Source organism: Peromyscus maniculatus, chromosome 5, assembly GCF_049852395.1.
Source record: "Peromyscus maniculatus bairdii isolate BWxNUB_F1_BW_parent chromosome 5, HU_Pman_BW_mat_3.1, whole genome shotgun sequence".
Taxonomy (NCBI): domain Eukaryota; kingdom Metazoa; phylum Chordata; class Mammalia; order Rodentia; family Cricetidae; genus Peromyscus; species Peromyscus maniculatus.
In genome coordinates this window covers 28,118,602-28,137,937 of record NC_134856.1, presented here as the reverse complement: position 1 = coordinate 28,137,937, position 19,336 = coordinate 28,118,602, and the positions used below count along the sequence as shown (strand labels likewise).

General features: G+C 40.0%; 1 long non-coding RNA gene across 3 annotated transcripts in view; it reads right to left on the bottom strand.

The window, feature by feature from the left end:
• Window positions 1–3,013: 3,013 nt before the first annotated feature.
• LOC121829723 (uncharacterized) overlaps window positions 3,014–19,336 on the bottom strand; it is a 30,091-nt gene continuing 13,768 nt past the window's right edge. For 2 of the 3 annotated variants that reach the window (XR_013051246.1, XR_006072788.2), the window contains 3 exons: window positions 9,920–10,049; window positions 8,758–8,914; window positions 3,014–3,410 (listed from right to left, as the gene is read on the bottom strand). This is a non-coding gene — a long non-coding RNA (uncharacterized LOC121829723). Of the gene's footprint in view, window positions 3,411–8,757; window positions 8,915–9,919; window positions 10,050–11,816; window positions 11,884–19,336 lie in introns of all 3 variants that reach the window. The other variant, XR_013051245.1, reaches the window with a different exon arrangement.

The following is a 19,336-nucleotide window of genomic DNA, read 5'->3' as shown; positions in this document are numbered from 1 at the left end:
AAATCACCCTTCGAGTGTCTTTGTCCTGGGAGTTTGGCTATATTGGTGTGAACTGAAGAGCAGCACTTCAGATTGCTTCTGGAGACAGGAAAGGGAGGGGTTGTGGATGTGCAGAGCGCATTAGGAAGTGGGAAGGGGCATGTGACCCTCTGCTGTCTTCTCTGTGTCCACTTGTGGAGTGGACAGGAGGAAAAGACACAGAACCGTGGGAAGAGAAAGCTCACCAGCCACACCACTCTTACTTTCATTACCTTTTGTGATAATGAAATTTCAGCCCGTTCTGGAAGAATATTCCAGAATACTCGAGATAAAACATTTACCAGGTCCATCTTCACTAGAGGTCTTTTGAAAGTTTAGAACATGGGGGAAGCCTTTGATCTTCAGATGAATGCCCCAGTGCTCAGGTGCAGCTACACGGAGTTGATTAGTCACTCTGGGTTCTCAGCTTCCCTTGCTTTCTCTTTGTGGCTTTTTTTTTTTTTTTTTTTTTTTTTTTGGTCATTTCACTCCTCATTAGCATCTTTATAAGAAATAAAAGAGGGAATACAAGAAGATAAAACTCACATCAGTTAGGTCAGATTACTTCTCTCTAATTTTGCTACAGGGAAAGTTGGACACTGACTAGAAAGGCAGTTTGGAGCTTAGGTGTGAATTTCAATGATCGGAATTGCCTGTCAAGGAGAGGACATGCTGCCTTTACAATGTGTAGGGAGAAACTCGCCTTTGTAGGTGTTGGTCACCCGGGTTTAATCTTCATCACCAAAGCTGGATGATCATTTTTCTCTTTGGACCTCTTTATTTGGTTACAATTTGGCTAAATGTTCTACATTTGCTTAGAAAAAAAATACCCTGTGATTTAGTCACTGGCAGTTAAGGAAATTCGTTTGCAGCTAAAAGTCACTTTTAGTCTCCTTATGACCATGAGTCTTTATTTTATAAGGAGAATGGTTGGAAGGTAGAGGAAATTCCAAGTTATAATACAGAGCCAGAAATCTAGCCTTGTTTCTCATTAGTTCCCTGTTCCTTCCCATCCTGTCTTTCCCTACAAACCTCCAGACAGATGCTATTTCCATGCCTGGAACTGTGTGATTTTACATGGCCTCCTCCTTGTTCTCCATGCTGGTGCTGGATACATAACTTTTATAGTGAATCAATGGAGTTCAGGCGTTGGCTATCAAGTCTATATCTCAGCATCTCTGGACTTCAGAGGATGCCAGCATTAACTGTTATTCTAAAAAACTCAAACATTTATTCTCACATAACTCTAGTTCTTATCCTACTATAATGTAAGCATATATTTCTAATTCTCTTGATACATTATTATTGTTGTTTCCCATTTTTATTTTTTGCTATGGGAAATCTTTATCCAGATAATGCAGCTTTGGTCTGTGGTCATTTTCTGAATATTAGCAGAGCAGCTGCCTCTGAGTTTGAAAATTCATTTGTCCTAACATCATTGAAAGCATGAGGTGTGTTTCTTCATATATAATCAGTGTTCATAATCAATTGTCAGAATGAATTGGAGAGATGGGAAAAATACTTTCAGAGTAATGCATTTAAAATTCATACTCTTAAATATCAAATGGTCATTTGCTATATGCTATGAATGAGAATTATTTTCTTGGATTATAAATCACATGCAAGGTAGTCTAATTTCTTCCATAAAACTATTTATATTGGGATAACTCTCTTTATTCTACTCCAGTCTTTGCTATCTTATAAAGTATTGCTATTGCATTCTCAAACACATTTTCACTGATTTTTAAAATAATTATTATGAAATTAGACATGTCTGTATCTCTCACTGAGAGCTGCCAGTGGCTTCGTCTGGTTCCTCGTTAGGCACTGAGCTCCTGTCTGCTGCCTCCCGCTTTCCTATTCCCTTTCACTTTCTCTTCCATGGACTCTTTGTTTTCACTCTCTCTCTGAAGAGAGATATTGAAGTTTCCAAAGCTCTCAGACACACACCTCATCCATGTGCCTTGAGAAATAGTTAGATGCAATGAAGAGAGCTTGATATCTTTATAATGATAATTTAATGGCTGTTCTACTTGATGTTAGAAAATTCCTCAAAGTAGTCAGGAAAGGATTACAATGTGTGCAGTCATTAAGAATATCTGATAGGCATGGTATGAATCATAGATTAAAATGTGTTCTGACTTAAATTTTAAGCATTAGCTTAAACAATTCTCCATAGAATAAATAGTATCTTGACCTAGATTTTGATTATTACCTTTCATTCAATCCCAAGAAGACCTTCAAGCCCACTTGCCTGAGGCAATCCTAAGCTCCAAGTTTTTCACATTCATGAAAGAAAGATAAGACTCACTCCTGAGAAGTAAGAAATCCTCCAGTATGGGAAAAAGTACATCAGTGTGGAGTTCTCTCTTTGTGTCTGTTACCAAAATCAATCACACTTTTGTAAAATCTTAATTTATCATTACCAGTTCATTTGCCTCTTTAACCATAATCCATGTTAAACTGCCGGCCCCATGTGCATGTCACTAGGGCTGGTGAGTAAGACAGTGCTGTGGTTAAATGTCTGAGTATCTCCAGAACTCTTGTCGAAGCCTGCCCCGGAGGGAGTATGTGTGGGCTTTGTGGGAAGGCTGGCATGAATGGAATTAGTGTCTTCCTACAAGAGGCTGGAGGGCATGTTACATCCGCTTCCTCGAAGTGAGCTTCCACAGGAAAACGTTGCTGTGAACCAGAACGTGGACCAGCAGAAGACACTCGGTCTTTGTGTTTTATCGTGGACCTCTCAAGCTCTAGAGTTAAGAGGAGAAAATTTGCTTTGTTTGTAAACCATTGCCTTTTCTTTGTTTTATTTTTAAATATAAACGTGAATAGACTAAGACGGAGGCCACCGTTAGAGTAGGTTGAGATTCAATAATCCCCAAAGATACAAACCAAATGCCAGAGTCCTACATGTTGAAATCATAAAGCCAAAGTCCCCAAATTCTAAAACCCCGGAAGATGAAAGCCACAAGATAAATTTAAAACACTTTTACAATTCTTGGTTGTTCTTGACTCCAGTTCTTTTATGATGCAAAGTTCACCAACCCTGGCCCATTCCTGTCTCACAGCATCGTTTTCTCTGTCATGCTGCTCCGTTGTTTGGGGCCCATGGAGACCCAGTGTCCAAAGCCCTGTACCACAATACTGTGACTGGATAGAAGCATGGTGTGTGCGACCCTATCCCACTGTGCACACAGTCGCTCATAAACCAGCCAGAAACTTTGCTGTCCGCCTTAGGCAAATGTGGACTTCATTTCAATAAATCCTCTTGGAACTCATCAGCTGGAAGGGAGGCCAGAGTGGTTGAATGGTGACATCTTGAGCTATACTCCTCACTCTGCCATATAATATGGCCAATTCACTTCTCTAGATTGTTTGCCAAGTACTTTGGGCTGAATGGAAAAGCAAAACTTTATTGATACACTTTGAAATTCATTTGTAGATGCCACAACCATACCTAACTCCAAATTTGTCATGGTTTAGAGATTCAAACAAGTTCACTGCCTTGGGCAATCTCCACCAAATCTTCAAAAAAAAAAAAAAATACAGTACCTTCTTTCTAACTGTCTTTAATATATAAACAGATTGTTAAGTTCTAGAATTTCCAAACCCAACATGAGTATGAATTACATACAGTTGTTTGCTGTGGGATTTCGTTCTGTATGTTGTGAATATGTGTTGCTCTAACTGGCTGATAAATAATAAAATGCTGATTGGCCAGGAGCCAGGCAGGAAGTATAGGCAGGGTAAGCAGACAAGAAGAATTCTGAGAAGAGGAAGGCTGAGTCAGGAGTTGCCAGCCAGATGCAGAGAAAGCAAGATGACAAGGCAGAACTGAGAAAAGGTACCAAGCCACGTGGCTAAACATAGACAAGACTTTTGGGTTAAGTGTAAGAGCTAATCAGTAATAAGCCTGAGCTAATGGCCAAGTAGTTATAAATAATATTAAGTCTCTGTGTGATTATTTTATAAAAGGCTGCAGGACTGTGGGTGAGAGATTTGTCCTGACAGGCTGGAACACAGGAAAATTTCCAGCTACATTTGGCGTACCAAAAGTGGGGCTCTCAAATTTTCATAAGGCCTAAAAGAGCTTCAAAAGGGCTTCTAAACACACAGTAACGGAGCCAAAAACAGCCTTCTACTTCATGTCTCATGCAGGTCAAGAGATACCATGGCGCGGACTTGAGCTACAGTATGGCAGGTTCACGGCATGTGGGCTTGAGTGCAGCATGGTGGATTGTCTGCAAGCTGTGCAGCATGATGCATGGTGGATACAGCTTTTGCTAGTATGGCAAAAAAAAAAAAAAAGGAAAGAAAAAAAAGGGGTTTGGACTACACACTGCTGCATGGAAGTCCAGACCCACTGCTTCACAGAGTCAGCCATGAGCCTGGTTCCCCCAGAGCTGGTGATAAACGTAGTTCCGCCATGTTTGAAAGCTGAGGTGGGTGGAGCCAGCAGTCAAGGTTGCTATTTCAGTCCTAGTCATGCTACAGTTTAAAGCAATAGATTCACAATAAGATAGATTCAGATGGAATAAACGCTAAACAGTTTACAGTAAGTGTAAACATGTACATAGGCTTGTAAGAGAGAGGAAAGGGAATATAGGCAGTTATATAAAGAAATAGAAAGTTTTAAAAAATAAAGACTTTAAAGAGAAAGTGAAAGTATTATTAAAGAATAAGCCACGTAAAGATGGAAATCACACAGAGAGTCTAAATTATATTGTCTTTGAGATTTTTAACTGTAGAAAGACATTTAATTTAAAGGCTGCTCAGTTAAACCTATATATAAGGTATCTTGTCTTCAAATTTTGAATCTAAGGATATGTTGCTTTGGAAAGGAGGCTCTGCTTTTGTTTCCACAGGAAGCAAGAGGTTATGGATTTATCATCTGCAAGATGGCAAGGCAGACTGAGAAAAGGTACCAAGCCATATGGCTAAACATAGATAAGAATTTTGGGTTAATTTAAGTACAAAAACTAGTCAGTAATGAGCCTGAGCTAATGGTCGAGCAATTATAATTAATATAAGCCTCTGTGTGTTTACTTTGGGGATGTGAGTGGGAGAGATTTGTCCTGACTTCCAGCCAGCTGAGACACAGGAAAACTTCCAACTACAGTTGTTAACAGTGAGAACAGAAACAGTGGGGACAGTTTTGAAAGGTCTGCCCATCATCAAAATAAGACACATGCCAGGTTTGGTTTTTGTTTTTATTGGGTTTTTTTCCTATGTTACATTTAATTCAATTAATAAAGGCCTTGGGCATGATTCATTCATCACTTAGCATTCCTTATAACCCAGGAGAAGCCTCATATCAGCAAGTCTTTGGACTAGAAATTCACCACGCTGATTGGTGACTTAACTCTTCAACTATATTTTCAAGGAGTCTAAAACTTTTTATTGAGCATTGTTTAGCAACAGTTATAGTACATAGTACACACTAGGGTGACATTCTGAGGCTAAGAAGTTATTCCCCTGCCTTCTGCTGAACATAGTCCAAATACCAAAAACATATGAGCCTGCTAGTAAGGAAGAACTCAGGGTAAAGCACACAGGTCAATAATCTACACCACCCATTTACATCACAGGTCTATGCCCCTAACTCTTTAACTCTGTGATGGCATGTCTATGAGCCATCTTGGATAATACAGGAATTATTACTTTTTAGTACATTTCAACTTTCTGTAAAGGAGTTCCTGACTTGATGTGTTTGTTTGAGGCTTGCTTGGCTGAATAAAACACATGGGGGCTAAGTGGCTTCTTTGACAGAGTCAGGATTTGACAGTGACCAATTTTGATTTTCAGGAATTTCTCAAATAAAGCATTGTATTTAAATGATGATAAGGAGATGAATTCTGATGTGCCTGCTTTTAAAGTTTCCAAACAAAGCTGTCTGATCATCTATAGAATCATCTCTTTAGTTTGAAAGGTTAAGGCTTCAGCAAATTTTCAACTTATCCTGACATGATTTCTTTGGCTACTTTAATGATAGAGTCCCCTGAAGGTGGATTATCAATCATCCTCTTTGTTTGGATCAATATTTTAAAAAGTAAGTATTCTATGTATTACACAAAAACAAACAAACAAACAAAAAACCCAAATGGTCCTCCATACACCGATTAAAAATAGATTCTGCCAGACAACCTTCCAGTGGAGGGATTGGAACACCAACTCAGTCATATAACTTTCCACCTACAATTTGTCCTGCCTACAAGATGAGCTTCTGTAAAAGTGGCACAGAAACTGCAGGAGTGGCCAACCAATGACTGGTCCAGCCTGAGACCCAGACTACAAGAGGGAACCCACCCCTGACACTACCTGGAGTGCCAAGACCCACAGGCTGGATAGCCCATAGACCTGGAATAGAACCAAATACAATTGGAGAAGGAAAAATTCAACATAATGATGCCTAACAATATTCTGCTACACTCATAGATTGGTGCCTAGCCCAACTGTCATCAGAGACTTCATCCAGTAACTGATGGAAACAGAAGTAGACCCACAGCCAAACATTAGCTTGAGCTTGGGGAACCCTGCAGAAGAGGGGGGGAAAGGACTGAAGGAGCCAGAGGGGTCAAGGACACTATAAGAAAACAGACAGAATCAACTAACAATGCTCATAGGGGCTCACAGAGACTGAACCAATGACCAGGGAGCCTGTGTAGGTCTGAGCTAGGTCCTCTGCATGTATGTGACAGTTGTGTAGCTTGGTGTTCTTGTGGGACTCCTAACAGCGGGAGCAGGAACTGTCTTGGACTCTTTTGAGGGTGTTTGGGATCCTGTTCTTCACACTGGGTTACCTTGTCCAGCCTTAATACAAGGTGAGATGCCTAGTATTATTGAAACTTGATATGTCATGTTTGGTTGACATCCATGGGAGGTGTGCCCCTTTCTGAATAGAAACAGAGGAGGAGTGGATGGGAGGGGGGAGGAGAGAGAGGGGGAAGGACTTCAAGGAGAGGAGGAAGAGAAAACTACTGTTGGGATGTAAATAATGATATAATTAAAAATAAGTTCTGTTTGAGTAACAACTGGAGAATTTCCTCAATAATTTGAAGAAGCTGTTCTCATGTGGAAGATATACTATAGACTCAAATTTTCTATTCTGTTAAAGGAAGCAACCATGAAAGGCTTTATTTGTTCAAAGTAATCTGTGTCTTTTGATGCAAACCAAAAACCAAAAGCAAACAAAAAAAAAAATCCCAACACCAGTCAATACTTGAAAACCAACAGATCAAACTTTAATATAGTTTCTTACAAACACAAACACAAACACACACACACACACACACACACACACACACACACACACACACACAGTGTTGCCAGCATCTGTAAACCCATCCTTCTTCAGGAAGGACACAGCTTTCTATCTATTTGGTTACTGCTCTTGATCCAGCTACTTCCCATCCAGTCACGACACACTAAGCCACTACTTCTACCACAAGTTCTTCAGACTCTGCATCTTCCACTTGTTTATTCGTTACATCCTGTCTCTTTCCCACTGATCTGAGATTGAAGAATTCATGCATCAGCAGCATCCTCTGGACCATGTACCTCAGATCAAGCTGCATCCCTAACTCTTTTTTTTCTTTTGGAATATTTTTATTAAAAATAGATTTTTATGTTTACATACATATATTTATGTTAGGAAACTCAATTTTTTTAGAACTTAAAATGTTCCTGTCTTGCATTTATTTTAATAAGGAAGATGCGCAGTTGATACGCAGTAAAACCTATTAACTCTTTTCCATACAGTTCTCTGAGCTTGGGAGATAGCATCACTTTTATTTATATAAAACATAAACTTCCATCGCCATTTACACCTCTAAGTACTTAGTTCCATCAGTTTTGACAGCACAATGAAGGTTAAAGAACAATGGAGTCTTCCCCCAATTCTCTCATGGGGCCTCATCATGAGTCAGGACTCCGTCCATCATACCCTGTCCCTGGAAACCTCCAACTGTGTTCTGTGTCTGTTTTTTCTTTCCTAAACTGTCACATAGGTGCAGTTATCGTTACATAGGCTGTAATTGCTACTAGGAGTGTGGATACGGATCTAGATGAAGAGTTTGGCATGTGTTGGATCCTGTGCTTCTGAAGTCCTTTAATTTCCCCTTTTTTATTTTTGTTTTGCCCACCCCATTCATTAGACATAGATTCTTTTCTCACACAATATTATCTATTATCCTCCCCTCTCATCTGGATCCTCTCCCTTTCTGTCTCTCTTTAGAAAGGAACAGGTTTCTAAGAGATAGCAACCAAACATGACAAAATAAATTGTAAGATGAAACAAAACCCATCATATTGAAGCCCGAACTCTATTTTCAGTGGAGAAAGTCAGCTTAGATCAGAAAGTCTACATGGTGAGGAAGGAATTAAGAGTCAGGTGCCCTGGAGGATGGAGCTTTGGGCCTCTACAGTATGCATCAGTCTGTGACATGTGGCCACGAAGCTGGACTTGCCTTTGGAGTCGGCCCTGGCTTCTCCGCAGTAGGTACTCGCTGCTGATAGGTGCTTGTCAGAGTCTGGCTCACCCTGTGCTTTTCTCCCAACCAGTTATGACATCATCTCTTCTAGACAACTTATACTTATTGAATCTGATTATACATTCACTTCGTCTCCCCAAACACCTAAGTCTTTATAACCATAAGGCCCCAGAGGCCACATTTTATAAGACAATTCACACTTTTCTGTCTTCACAGTCTTGCTTACAATTATTGCTCTTTTCTCTCTTACCTTTTCAATTTCTATGTCTTTCAGTTTTACTCAAAAAAAAAACTTTTTTCTCTTTTTGCTGCTGTAACCTTTTAGGCACATATACCTTCTGTGAACTCACTGCATATGTTGCTTTTTACCTCATTAAATAATCATCAGCTTGCTAGTTTTGGTGGCACTAATAGGGTAAAAATAAAAAAAATATTTTCATTATAAAATTCATCAATATTTAGAAGAATACGCTATTGGAAAACACTCATCACTCTCTATCACAATTTTGACTTTTCCTTTTGGAGCAGAAGTGACGGAAGGGACTATGGAAAGTCTGAAATAAATCCATCAGATGTCAAGTTTCTTGAACATATTTTATTGTTCTCCTTGCAGAGTGTTGTTGGAGCAGTGAGCATTCCAGGAGTTTCTCCTTTAATGACTTGTGGAATGAACTGCCCCTGTTGATAATGCCTACAATGGTAGTTTATTCTATCTTCAACAGCACTACTTGTTCAATCCAATCTCTTGTTCCAAATTCTTTCAAAGGCTGTTATGATTTGATGAGCTTTAAAATTTATATGTGTTTCAATTGAAATCCTTACATTTTTCTATTAGCAACCAGAAGGAAACATCAAGGGGCAAGACTCGGCTAACATACAAATATGCCTCTTCTCTGGGCATTTTGTGCAAAATTAAATGCAGAAAGAAGGGCCTTTTATTTATAAGCTCTTATTCAGGCTAAAATCTTACAGTAAGATAACTTATGTGCTTCTAGGATCTCTTTTTTCATCTCCCCCCCCCCACAAAAAAACAACCTTTCATCATCTCAAAAGTAGTTTCTAAATAAACGATAAAATACATTATTTTGGTTGTCAGGATTGACTAAGAGCCACACTGAACAAGTAGAAGCGTCCAGGAGCTTTGGAGGAGAAAAGAGAAAATTCCAGCAGTGGAAGGCAGGCTGCACAGGTATCTGAGAATGTTCCTGGAGAGAAAATGCATTAGTAAAGACTTACTGATGTCAGGGGAGCTGTATGAGCATCACATTCGTGGTGTGAAAGGCATGCGATAGTTTAGGTGCATGTTCAAATTTTCAGCCATAAACAAGTTGATAATCATATTGACTGCAATTATCACTAGGTGCTGTCCTACTTATGAATGTGATTTGAAAATGTAGGAGGAAACTGCTTACCTTCTTTGGGTCCATTTTTATCCATGATACATGAAGTTAGTGGAGCAATTATTAGGGCCATAGAATATGGAAATGAAGGCCTAAAAATATGTCTGAGCAAATCCCAGCTCAATGGCTTCCTGCTGGAGAACTGAAACAATATGAGAGTTATGTACACATTACACACCTGTAGGTGGCTTCATACAGCTGCCGTGAGGCACTGTTGCAGAGGAGACATGAAAAAATGTCTACTTACCCCACACAGTAAATCAATGACAGACCTAAGTAACAATACCATCAAAGTCCAGTTTACTGAAGCAATGAGCTTATGAGGGTTACTTAAAGAAGTATAGAAAGGAGTTATGGGAACAGAAACAACTCATAGTAGCATCATCAAAGCCCACCCCAGCATTGGTGATGAATCATGGAAGCCAGAAACTTAGAATTCACTACACAATGTGACGTTCAATTGGTTTCTGTCTCTTACAGGCTGCTCTGCCTGTCTGAGTGTCTCTCAGCAGTTCTTACTGCTTCTATCAACCTGGAGAGGGAAGGACATAGTAAATCTGGTCAGTTTTAGGAACTTCCTGAAGATATTGAATTGTTTGCTTCCTGAGTATCATGAGTTCCCCTGTAAGATGGAATGTTTCCATTCACTTTAGGATGGTGATTCTCAACCTTCCTAATGCCATGACCCTTTAATACAGTTCTTCATGTTGCAGCGACCCCCCCCCCACCAGAAAATTATTTTTGTTGCCACTTCATAACTATAATTTTGCTACTGTGAAAATAGTAATATAAATATTTTTGGAGATAGAAGTTTAATGGCTTAAAATATAAAGATTTTATCTAAAGAGATGTCTATTTGAAAGAAAATTAAGAGAAATCTGAAGCAGGCCAAGAAGCTGATACAATTTTGGCCCCAGTTGGAAGGAGAATGAAAGGAAGGGAAGTAGGTGCTGTTAGAATCCTAGCAGTCAGGAGAAAATCACAGGAGAGTCCTCAACCTCAACATGGCCATCGCAAGATGCCAGGGTATCTTAGTGCCCCTGCTGCTCGTGGTCACTGATTAGGAAACATCTAAAGGAGACCAAGAAGCAAGACGTTCCCAACACAGTTCTTGGGCTCTTGGTTAATTACATTCCTGGAATTACTTACCTGTGGAGAACATTCTCATGCCCAATAAGACAGATAACAGATACTCATTATCCTACTTTCCCAGAAAAATTACATTATTGATAAAAATTTTCATAAAACAACTAATGTTACTTTTTGGTTCTGGTTTTTAATATCTAAAATTCTTCTCTTCTAGTTAAGTTACTATAGTCTGAAGATGTCCCCCTTAACTCATGTGTTGAAACTCATCACCAATATGATAGTACTAAGCAATGGGGCTTTAAAAGGGTCATTAAACCACAAAGGCAGAGCTTTCATGGGTGTGAGCATGGTTCTCATAGCAGAGTGTAAGAGAGTGGGTTCATCTTGGAGGCAGCAGTCAGGTCCTCACCACAAACTAAACATACTTACACTGTGGGCTTGCACCTCTCAGCTTCCAAATGCAATTTATAAATTTTCTAGTTCTGCCTTTTCTAAGAACTAGAAGACCAAGAGAGTTGCTAAACAAGTTTATGTGACATTCTTTTACATTCTTTATGGCTCTCAAAAAAAGTTTTAATAAAATACATAGCTTCCTCATTATCACAGTAACTGGGGTGGGGGCAGGGATTAAAATAGACAACCACAATGGAAGTCAACAGTACTGAATTATCCCTGATAAAATATCCTTTTTGCTTGGGCTACTCCAATCAGACATCTGCTCTCAAGCTTTGCAGGTCAGGTCTGAAAACTGCAGTGTACTCAGGGCTCCATTTTAGAAAAGACTTTAAGCAAATTTACACATGCTGATCATATTAGTTACCTTTCTGTTGCTGTGATAAAAGAGTGTGACCAAATATACTCAAGGAAGAAGGGGCTTATTTTAGCTTCTGGTTTCAGAGAGGATACAGTTCATCATGGCAGGCAAGACATGGCAACAAATAGGCACAGCAGCAGGAGCAGGAAGTTGGTGGATCACATTTCATGTGTACATGGGAAGCATAAAAAGAGAACAGGAAGTGGTATGAGGCTGTAAAAACTCAAACCCACCCCCAGTGACATACTTCTTCCAGAAAGACTCCTCCTCTTTGCAAAAGTTCCATAACCTTGCCCAAAAGCACCACCAGTTGGGACTAAGTGTTCAATCACATCACTTCATTCATGGTCAGAATGTAATTTTCAAGAGAATCTAAATATTAATCTGCAGATACTTTCAATTAACCAGAATCACCTCCTCCTATCAGTTGAGGAGTCTCTACACAGAAGAAAATGAAGCATGTGGTTGCTTGATGATCACGAAATCAGAGGAAACAAAATTAAAGAAAGACAGTGGTGTAAGAGGAAGCTTTGGAGAAGGCAGACAAGGTCTCTTCTTCAAATGATCTTGTAGGCAACCGAGACTGCCTGTAAAGAAACCTATGGTTTCAAAATATTTTATCTCGGTGGAGGTAGACGGGCCCAGCGGTGGCAGCCGACAGGGATATTCAGACCCGGCGGCAGCCGGCAGAGACATTCAGGCCCAGCGGCGGCCGGCAGAGACATTCAGGCCCAGCGGCGGCCCACAGAGGTAGACGGGCCCAGCGGCAGCCCGCTGAGGTAAACGGGCCCGGCGGCAGAGGCCAACAGGGACATTCAGGCCTGGCAGCAGCCGGCAAAAACATTCAGGCCCAGCGGCGGCACACAGAGGTAGACAGGCCCGGCGGCAGAGACAAGCAGACGCAGGTAGGCCTGCGGCGGCGGCCCGCGGAAGTAGACGGGCCCAGCAGCAGCCCACTGAGGTAGACGGGCCCAGCAGCGGCAGCCGACAGGGACATTCAGGCCTGGCGGCAGCCGGCAAAGATATTCAGGCCCAGCGGCGGTCCACAGAGGTAGACAGGCCCGGCGGTGGAGACAAGCAGACGCAGGTAGGCCTGTGGCGGCGGCCTGTGGAGGTAGACGGGCCCAGCGGCAGCCTGCTGAGGTAGACGTGCCCGGCGGCAGCGGCCGACAGGGACATTCAGGCCCGGTGGCGGCCCCCAGAGGCAGACAGACCCAGCGGCAGCTGACAGGGACATACAGGCCCGGCGGCGGACCGCAGAGGTAAACAGGCCCAGGGACGGAGACAAGCAGACGCAGCTTGGAACAGGGACGCCCCTAACCCCAACATCTGGGGAAGAAGCTATCTCCGTGGGTCAGAACCAGAACGAATCTGAACACTCCGTCTGAGGACAACCCAAGGCCCAGCTGCTGATCCTGTGAAACCCAACAACTTGGAGGTGTTGGTGAGACTACCCTGCTCAGCTGAAACCCATCTGGGAGAGGATTTAGATGCCTACAGTTTAAAGTCTGAAGAAACAAGATCAGCTGAGGAGTTGACAAATGAACAAAAAGTGACCTGAGAACACAGAAGAAGGCGCTACCCAGACACCAAACCAGATCACCAGAATCATAAGTATATAATTCACCGATCGAAATCAGCTGCCCCTGAAGAAATAGCCCAATAGCACCAATTTAACCAAGAACCACTACTAAACCAAGACTAAAAATTAGAACAAGAGAGGCACTCTCAGACACAGACACCACCTGCACCTCACAGAGGAAGAGATGAGTAGACGCCAGTGCAAAAATACAGGCAACAACATAAAGACCTATATGGCAACATCAGAACCTAGTGATTCTACACCTGCAAGACCTAAACATACCATGACAGAAGAAGCAGAAGAAATCAACCCTAAAAATGACATTAAGAAGATGATAGAGGCCCTTAAAGAAGAAATAAAACATTCCCTCAATGAGGAAATAAAAACTTTCCTTAAAGAGGAATTGAAAAACTACCTTAAAGAGGAAATAAAAACTTTCCTTAAAGAGGAAATAAAAAACTCCCTTAAAGAGGAAATAAAAACTTCCCTTAAAGAGGAAATGAAAAACTCCATTAGAGAGGAAATTAAAAACTCCCTTAAAGAAATGGAAGAAAAAACGAACAAAAAATGGGAAGAAATCAAAGAAAGCCAAGAAAAAGCAATTAAACAGATGAAAGAAACATTCCAAGATCTGAAAAATGAATTTGAGACAATAAAGAAAACACATGCTGAGGGAATGCTGGAAATAGAAATCCTGACAAAACGAACAGGAACTACAGAAACAAGCATAACCAACCGATTGCAAGAGATGGAACAGAGAATCTCTGACACTGAAGACACGATAGAGAAAATAGATTCGTCAGTCAAAGAAAACAATAAAGACAAAAAAGTCCTAACACAAAACGTCCAGGAAATTTGGGACACCATGAAAAGACCAAACCTAAGAATAATAGGGATAGAAGAAGGAGAAGAATACCAACTCAAAGGCACAGAAAATATATTCAACAAAATCATAGAAGAAAACTTTCCTAACCTAAAGAAAGAAATACCTATGAAGATACAAGAAGCTTACAGAACACCGAATAGGCTGGATCCAAAAAAAAAGTCCCCTCGCCACATAATAATCAAAACACTAAACACACAGAATAAAGAAAAAATATTAAGAGCTGCAAAGGAAAAGGACCAAGTAACATATAAAGGCAAACCCATCAGAATAACACCAGACTACTCAATAGAGACTATGAAAGATAGAAGATCATGGACAAACCTCATGCAGACACTAAGAGACCATGGATGCCAACCCAGACTATTATACCCAGCAAAACTCTTAATCACCATAGGCGGAGTAAACAAAATATTCCAGGATAAAACCAGATTTAATCAATACCTGTCCACAAACCCAGCCCTACAGAAAGCACTAGAAGGGAAAATTCAACCCAAAGAAGCTAAACACATCCATGAAAAATCAAGCAATAGATAATCCTACACCAACAGAAAGACAACACAACACAACCAAAAAAATAACAGGAATTAACAATCACTGGTCATTAATATCCATCAATATCAATGGTCTCAACTCACCTATAAAAAGACACAGACTAACAGAATGGATTAGAAAACAGGACCCATCCATATGCTGCATACAAGAAACACACCTTAACTCCAAAGACAGACACTACCTCCGAGTAAAGGGCTGGGAAAAGGTTTTCCAAGCAAATGGACCTAAGAAACAAGCTGGTGTAGCTATCCTAATATCTAATAAAATAGACTTCAAACTAAAATCAATCAAAAGAGACCAGGATGGACATTACATATTCATCACAGGAAAAATCCACCAAGATGAAGTCTCGATTCTAAACATTTATGCTCCAAATACAAAAGCACCCACATTCATAAAAGAAACACTACTAAAGTTTAAAACGCACATCAAACCCCACACATTAGTAGTGGGAGATTTTAACACACCACTCTCACCAAAAGATAGATCTACCAGACTGAAACTTAACAAAGAAATAAAGGACCTAACAGATGTTATGACTCAAATGGACCTAACAGATATCTACAGAATATTCCATCCTAACACAAAAGAATATACCTTCTTCTCAGCACCCCATGGAACCTTCTCAAAAATTGACCACATGCTTGGACACAAAACAAATCTCAACAGATACAAAAAAATTGGAATAACCTCCTGTATTTTATCAGACCACCATGCCTTAAAGTTAGACCTCAACAACAACAAAAATTATAGAAAACCCACAAACTCATGGAAACTGAATAATGCCCACCTGAAACATCAATGGGTCAAGGAAGAAATAAAGACAGAAATTAAAGAGTTCCTAGAATTCAATGAAAATGAAAGTACAACATACCCAAACTTATGGGACACTATGAAAGCAGTGCTAAGAGGAAAATTCATAGCTCTAAATGCACACATAAAGAAGATGGAGCAATCCCATACCAATGAATTAACAGCACAACTGAAAGCTCTAGAACAAAAAGAAACAAACTCACCCAGGAGAAATAGACGCCAGGAAATAATCAAATTGAGGGCTGAAATCAACGAAATAGAAAACAAGAGAACAATACAAAAAATCAATGAAACAAAGAGTTGGTTCTTTGAAAAAATCAACAAGATAGACAAACCCCTAGCCAAATTAACCAAAAAGCAAAGAGAGAACACCCAAATTCACAAAATCAGAAATGAAAAGGGAGACATAACAACAGACAATGAGGAAATCCAGAGAATCATCAGATCATACTTCAAAAACCTGTACTCCACAAAAATGGAAAACCAGGAAGAAATGGACAATTTTCTGGATAAATACCAAATACCAAAATTAAATCAAGACCAGATAAACCATTTAAATAGACCAATAACCCCTAAAGAAATAGAAACAGTCATCAAAAGTCTCCCAACTAAAAAAAGCCCAGGACCAGATGGTTTCAGTGCAGAATTCTACCAGACTTTCAAAGAAGAACTAATACCAATCCTCTTCAAAGTGTTCCACACAATAGAAACAGAAGGAACACTACCAAACTCTTTTTATGAGGCTACAATTACCCTGATACCCAAACCACACAAAGATGCAACAAAGAAAGAGAACTACAGACCAATCTCCCTCATGAACATTGATGCAAAAATACTCAACAAAATATTGGCAAACCGAATCCAAGAATACATCAAAACAATCATCCATCACGACCAAGTAGGATTCATCCCAGGGATGCAAGGATGGTTCAACATACGGAAATCAGTCAATGTAATACACCATATAAACAAACTGAAAGAAAAAAACCACATGATCATCTCCCTAGATGCTGAAAAAGCCTTTGACAAAATCCAACACCCCTTCATGATAAAGGTCTTAGAAAGAATAGGAATACAAGGAACATTTCTAAACATAATAAAAGCAATTTATAGCAAGCCAACAGCAAACATCAAATTAAATGGAGAGAAACTCAAAGCGATACCACTAAATTCAGGAACAAGACAAGGCTGTCCACTCTCCCCATATTTATTCAATATAGTACTAGAAGTTCTAGCTAGAGCAATAAGACAACAAAAGGAGATCAAAGGGATACAAATTGGCAAGGAAGAAGTCAAACTTTCACTATTTGCAGATGATATGATAGTATATATAAGTGACCCCAAAAACTCTACCAGGGAACTTCTACAGCTGATAAACTCCTTCAGTAAAGTGGCAGGATACAAGATCAACTCAAAAAAATCAGTAGCCCTCCTATACACAAATGATAAAAGGGCTGAGAAAGAAGTCAGAGAAACATCACCCTTTACAATAGCCACAAATAATATAAAATACCTTGGGATAACACTAACTAAACAAGTGAAAGACCTTTTTGATAAGAACTTTAAATCTCTAAAGAAAGAAATTGAAGAAGATATCAGAAAATGGAAGGATCTCCCATGCTCATGGATAGGTAGGATTAACATAGTAAAAATGGCAATCTTACCAAAAGCAATCTACAGATTCAATGCAATCCCCATCAAAATCCCAACACAATTCTTCACAGACTTGGAAAGAAAAATACTCAACTTTATATGGAAAAACAAAAGACCCAGGATAGCTAAAAGAATCCTATACGATAAAGCAACCCTTGGAGGCATCACCATCCCAGACCTCAAACTCTACTATAGAGCTATAGTAATAAAAACAGCTTGGTACTGGTATAAAAACCGACATACGGACCAATGGAATCAAATTGAAGACCCTGACATTAATCCATGCACATATGAACACCTGGTTTTTGACAAAGGAGCCAAAACTATACAATGGAACAAAGAAAGTATCTTCAACAAATGGTGCTGGCATAACTGGATGTCAATATGTAAAAGATTACAAATAGATCCATATCTGTCACCATGCACAAAACTCAAGTCCAAGTGGATCAAAGACCTAAACATAAATCCAGTTACACTAAACTTAATAGAAAAGAAGATAGGAAGCACTCTTGAACGCATTGGCACCGGAGACCATTTCCTAAATAAAACACCGACAGCACAGACCCTGAGCACAACCATTAATAAATGGGACCTCTCGAAACTGAGAAGCTTTTGCAGGGCAAAAGACACAGTCAATAAGACAAAAAGACAGCCAACAGACTGGGAAAAGATCTTCACCAACCCCACATCTGACAGAGGATTGATCTCCACAATATATAAAGAACTCAAGAAACTAGACATCAAAGCACTGAACAGTCCAATTAAAAAATGGGCTAAAGAGCTAAACAGAGAATTCACAAAACAAGAACTACAAATGGCTGAAAGACATTTAAAGAAATGCTCAACATCCTTAATCATCAGAGAAATGCAAATCAAAACGACTCTGAGATACCACCTTACACCTGTTAGAATGGCTAAGATCAAAAACACCAATGACAACCAATGTTGGAGAGGATGTGGAGCAAAGGGAACACTCCTCCACTGTTGGTGGGAATGTAAACTTGTACAACCACTGTGGAAATCAGTATGGCGGTTTCTCAGAAAATTAGGAATCGAACTACCTCAAGACCCAGCCATCCCACTCTTGGGCATATACCCAAAGAATTCTGATACATACCATAAAGATACATGCTCAGCTATGTTCATAGCAGCACTATTTGTAATAGCCAGAACCTGGAAACAACCTAGATGCCCATCAACGGAAGAATGGATGAAAAAAATGTGGTACATATACACAATGGAGTACTACTCAGCAGAGAAAAACAATGAAAGCATGAAATTTGCAGGCAAATGGATGGAACTAGAAAAAATCATCCTGAGTGAGGTAACCCAAACCCAGAAAGACAGTTATGGTATGTACTCACTCATTGGTGGATTCTAGATATAAAATGAACAATCAGACCACAACCCATAGAACCATAGAGGCTACATATATAGCATGGAGGTCCCTAGGACGACTGTGGCATATAATAAATTTCAGTTTTACTCAATTATTGAAAAAAAAATAGCCAAATGAATGGAAACACATGAACTATGAACCAAAGGCTGAGGGGCTCCCAGCTGGATCAGGCCCTCTGAATAGGTGAGACAGTTGATTGGCTTGATCAGTTTGGGAGGCATCTAGGCAGTGGGACCAAGTCCTGTGCTCATTCCATGAGTTGGCTGTTTGAAACCAGGAACTTATGCAGGGACACTTGGCTTAGTCTGGGAGGAAGAGACTGGACCTCCCTGGACTGAGTCTACCAAGTTGATCACAGTCCTCGGGGGAGGACTTGTCCTGGAGGAGGTGGGAATGGAGGGTGGGCTGGGGGTAAGGGGAGGGCGTGGGAGGGGGGAGAATAGGGGAACCCATGGCTGATATGTAGAACTGAATGGTATTGTAAAATAAAAAATATATATCACAAAAAAAAATATTTTATCTCAAAATAATGACTTTAATTCAGTTTTTGCAAGAGCGTTCATAATTCTCCCATATCTGGACTATAAGTAATACACTACTTACTTTAATGATAATACTAAATAACTTACTATGTTTACACA